We start from the raw sequence: 5,059 nt of genomic DNA on the forward strand, positions 1-5,059 counted from the left end.
ACTTTTTCACTCTCCTCTTTCACTTTCATCAAGAGGCTCTTTAGTTCTTCTTTGCTTTCTGCCAAAGGGTGGTGTCATCTGCATATCTGAGGTTATTGATATTTCTCCCAGCAATCTTGATTCCAGTGTAATAGCCACAGGGTTTCAATTTTACAAGATGAAAAGTGTTTATAAGATGGATGGTGATGATGGCTGCACAATGTGAATGTACTTTATATCACAGAATTGTACACTTAAAAATGGCTATGATATAAAATTAATTAAAAATAAAAAAATACAAAAAAAATGGCTATGATGGCATATTTTATGTTACGTATATTTCAACACAATAAAAAAAATCTTTTAAAACAATTGTTTGCCTATATACCAGTAATGAACAAGGGAAATTTGAAATTAAACTCACAATATCATTTACTTTAGCATTTCTCCAAATGAAATAATTAGATATAAATTTAACAAAATGTGTATTGTATCTTTATGAGGAAAACTAAAATTCTGATGAAGGGAATCAATGAAAAATTAAATAAATAGAGAGTATTCATGTTCATGGATAAAAGGCCTCAATATTGTCAAGATGTCAGGTCTTCCCAACTTGATCTATAGATTCAACACAATTCTAATCAAAACACCAGCAAGTTATTTTGTGGTTATTGACAAACTGGTAACTAAAGTTTATATGGAGATGGCAAAAGACCCAGAAGAGTCAACACAATATCAGAGGAAAATAACTAAATTGGAGATTGACACTGCTTGACTTCATGACTTTCTATAAAGCCACAGTAATCAAAATACAGTGGTACTGATGAAAGAAGAGACAAATCAATGAAGCAGAATAGAAATCTCAAAGATAGACCCACATAAATATAGTCAACTGATCTTTGAGAAAGGAGCGAAGTCTGAGAATTTCCTGGTGGTCCAGTGATTAGGACTCTGTGCTTTCACTGATGAAGGCTTGAGTTCAATTCCTCATGGGAGAATTAAGGTCCCAGAAGCATCATGGCATGGCCAAAAAGAGAGAGAGAGAGAAAGAAAGAAGCAAAGGCAATATAATGGAGAAATCGCAGTCTTTCCACAAATGGTTCTGGAACAACTGGACATCCATACACCGAGAGAGAGAGAGAGAATCCAGACATGGACCTTATACCTTTCACAAATATGAAAATTATACAAATTCAAATGGACCATAGGCCTAGGTATAAAATGCAAAACTATAAAACTTCTAAAAAATTAGTGGAAATCTAAATGATCCTGGGTATGGCAATAACATTTTAGATACAACACCAAAGATACCATCTATGAAAGAAATTACTGATAAGCTGAACTTCCTTAAAATTAAAAATTTCTGCTCTGTGAAATATGCTGTCAAGAGGCTGAGAAGCAAGCCACAGATTGGGAGAAAATTTTTCAAAATACATATCTGATAAAGGAATGTTATCTAAGATATACCCTGAAACTCTCAATTTCAACAGTAAGAAAACAAACAAGCCAATTAAAAATAGGGGAAAACACCTGAACAGAAACCTTACCAAAGAAGATATACAGATGGCAAATAAGCATATGAAAAATGTTCCACAACCTATGTCACTATGTCACTGCTAAGTCGCTTCAGTCATGTCCGACTCTGTGCGACCCCATAGACCGCAGCCCACCAGGCTCCCCAGTCCCTGGGATTCTCCAGGCAAGAACACTGGAATGGGTTGCCATTTCCTTCTCCAATGCATGAAAGTGAAAAGTGAAAGGGAAGTTGCTCAGTCGTGTCCGACTCTTAGCGACACCATGGACTGCAGCCTAACAGGCTCCTCCATCCATGGGATTTTCCAGGCAAGAGTACTGGAGTGGGGTGCCATCACCTTCTCCACACTATGTCACTAGGGAACTATAAATGAAAACAACAATAAGATAGCACTAGCACATTGCTGTGTGGATCACAACAAACTGTGGGAAATTCTTCAAGAGATGGGAATACCAAATTACTTGACCTGCCTCCTGAGAAATCTGTGTGCAGGTCAGGAAGCAACAGTTAGAACTGGACATGGAACAACAGACTGGTTCCAAACAGGAAAAGGAGTACGTCAAGGTTGTATATCGTCACCCTGCTTATTTAACTTATATGCAGAGTACATCATGAGAAATGCTGGACTGGATGAAGCACAAACTGGAATCAAGATTGCCGGGAGAAATATCAATAACCTCAGATATGCAGATGACACCACCCTCTGGCAGAAAGCAAAGAAGAACTAAAGAGCCTCTTGATGAAAGTGAAAGAGGAGAGTGAAAAAGTTGGCTTAAAACTCAACATTCAGAAAATGAAGATCATGGCATCTGGTCCCATCACTTCATGGCTAATAGATGGGGAAACAATAGAAACAGTGAGAGACTTTACTTTCTTGGGCTCCAAAATCACTGCAGATGGTGACTGTAGCCATGAAATTAAAAGATGCTTGCCCCTTGGAAGAAAAGCTATGACCAACCTAGACAGCATATTAAAAAGCAGAGACATTACTTTGCCAACAAAGGTCTGTCTAGTCAAAGCTATAGTTTCTCCAGGAGTCATGTATGGATATGACAGTTGGACTATAAAGAAAGCTGAGCACTGAAGAATTGATGCTTTTAAACTGTTGTGTTGGAGGAGACTCTTGAGAGATCCAACTAATCCATCCTAAAGGAAATCAGTATATTCCAATATTCATTGGAAGGACTGATGCTGAAGCTGAAACTCCAGTACTTTGGCCACCTGATGCAAAGAACTGACTCATTTGAAAAGACCCTGATGCTGGGAAAGATTGAAGGCAGGAGGAGAAGGGGACAACAGAGGATGAGATGGTTGGATGGCATCACCGACTCAATGGACACGAGTCTGAGTGAACTCCGGAAATTGGCGATGGACAGAGAGACCTGGCGTGCTGCAGTCCATGGGGTCTCAAAGAGTTGGACATGACTGAGCAACTGAACTGTAGCACACACCTATTAGAGTGGCCAAAATCTAGAACCCTGACAACCAAAGGGTAATGTGGGTCAGAAGAAACTCTCATTCATGGCTGGAGGGAATACAAAATGGCACAGCCACTTCAAAAGACAGTTTGGAAGATTCTAACAAAGCTGAACATACTCTTAGTATACAATCTAGCAAAGTGGGCCTTGGTATTTATGCAGATGAATCAGAAACTTACATGCACACAAAAACTTGCACACGAATGTAGTAGTGGCTTTATTTGTAATAGTGCTAATACCTGGATGAAGGACAAAGATGTCCTTAAGTAACAGAATGGATAAATAAACTGGGGTACATTCAGACAATAGAATATTATTGAGCAGTTAAAAAAAAAAAAAAGCTATCTAAGCCATGAAGAGACATGGAGGAAACTTAAGTGCTTATTACTAGATGAAAGAAGCCAATCTGAAAAGGCTGCAGACTGGATGATTCCGACTATATGACACTGTGGAAAAGATAAAGCTATGGAAACAAAACAATCAGTGTTTTCCAGGACTTAGTGGAGAAGGGGTGAATAAACAGGTCACAGAGGATCTTGAGGGCACTGAATCTATTCTGATGATACCATTAATGGTAGATGTCATTACAACATTTGTTAAAACTCAAGGGAAACAAGGGCTTCCCTGGTGGCTCAGTGGTAAAGAATCCACCAGCAATGCACAGACACAGGAGACAGGGGTTCGATCCCTGGGCTGGGAAGATCCCTTAGAGGAGGACATGGCAACTCACTCCAGTATTTTTGCTTGGACAGAGGAGCCTGGTGGGCTACAGACCCTGGGGTTGCAAAGAGCCAGACACAACCTAAGTGACTGGGCACGCATGCCTGGGATCCAGAGGCCCGGGCTGGGAAGGGAGCACAGGCAGCTGGTTTCAGGAGGAGCAGGAGCAGTTGGCCACAGTAGAGACCTCCCAGCCAATCACAGGAGAGGAACGTTGAAGGACACCAAGATGCCTGGTGAACAGCAGATTGAGGAGTGTGGGGAAAGGAGGAGGAGGAAGAGATGCAAGACGAGATGGTGCTGCCAGTGAAGAGGGAGGAGGATGAGGGTGAGAAGTATGATGTGGTGGCCCTCAAGATCCCCATGGACCACAAGGAGGTCTCCAGCAAGGTGCCAGGGCGATTGGCCAACATGGCAGGCTCACACTTGGGCTGACCTGCAGCCACACCCTCGCTGGCTTCCCACACTGGCCAAGTACCCACTGACATGGGTGAGAGGCCCTTCCTGTGCACTTAGTGCAGCCAGGGCTTCTTGGTGAGATGGGTGCACACCAAATATAGCCAGAAGAAAAAAAGAAAGAAAAAACCCGCGTAGAATGTATCACTATAGCACCAAGAGTGAATGAACCCTAGTGTAATCTGTGAGCTTGGATGATGTGTCATTGTAGGCTCATTAATTATAAGGGATGGGTCACTCTTGTGTGGGATGTTGAGAGCAGGGGAGACTCTGTGCGTGTGAAGACAGGGGATACATGGGAACTCTCTGTACTTGATACTCAATTTTTCTGTGAACCTGAAATTGCTGTAAAAAATAGAGTCTGTTTACAAGGGAAAAAAATGAAACGTAATTTTCAAAATACAAGCCGCAGGACCACAGTGGTATATAGAAGGGTGAATTTGAAGTGGAAAGACGTATTTGATAATCAGCACACTCTCCTTGCAGATAATACAAGAAACCTTGAAAAATTTAATTTGGTTCATCAAGTTCCCAATGTATGTTATTGCTTTGGTGTGTTTTAATTCCTCCCTCTTAAGAGTTAAACCCTAGGAAAAGTTTTTTTTTCAACTGTCAATAGTCACGTAGGATTTTTACCTATTTCTCCACTTCATTCCTTCTTATACCTCAGACCTTTCATTTAGTATCCCTGCCTTTCCCCTGAAGTATATCTTTTAGACTTTCCTTAGTGACAGCCTTCTGGTTGCAAACCCTCCTGGGGGAGTTGTTTTTGTGTGGTCTGAAATTTTGCCCTCATTATTGAAAGATATTTTCATTAGCCATAAAATTACCAGTGGAGATTATTTTGTTTCATCACATTGAAGATATCATCTATTGTCTTCTGGCTTCCATT

This window comes from Bison bison, unplaced genomic scaffold (genome assembly GCF_000754665.1).
Source record: "Bison bison bison isolate TAMUID 2011002044 unplaced genomic scaffold, Bison_UMD1.0 scf7180017864115, whole genome shotgun sequence".
Classification (NCBI taxonomy): Eukaryota; Metazoa; Chordata; class Mammalia; order Artiodactyla; family Bovidae; genus Bison; species Bison bison.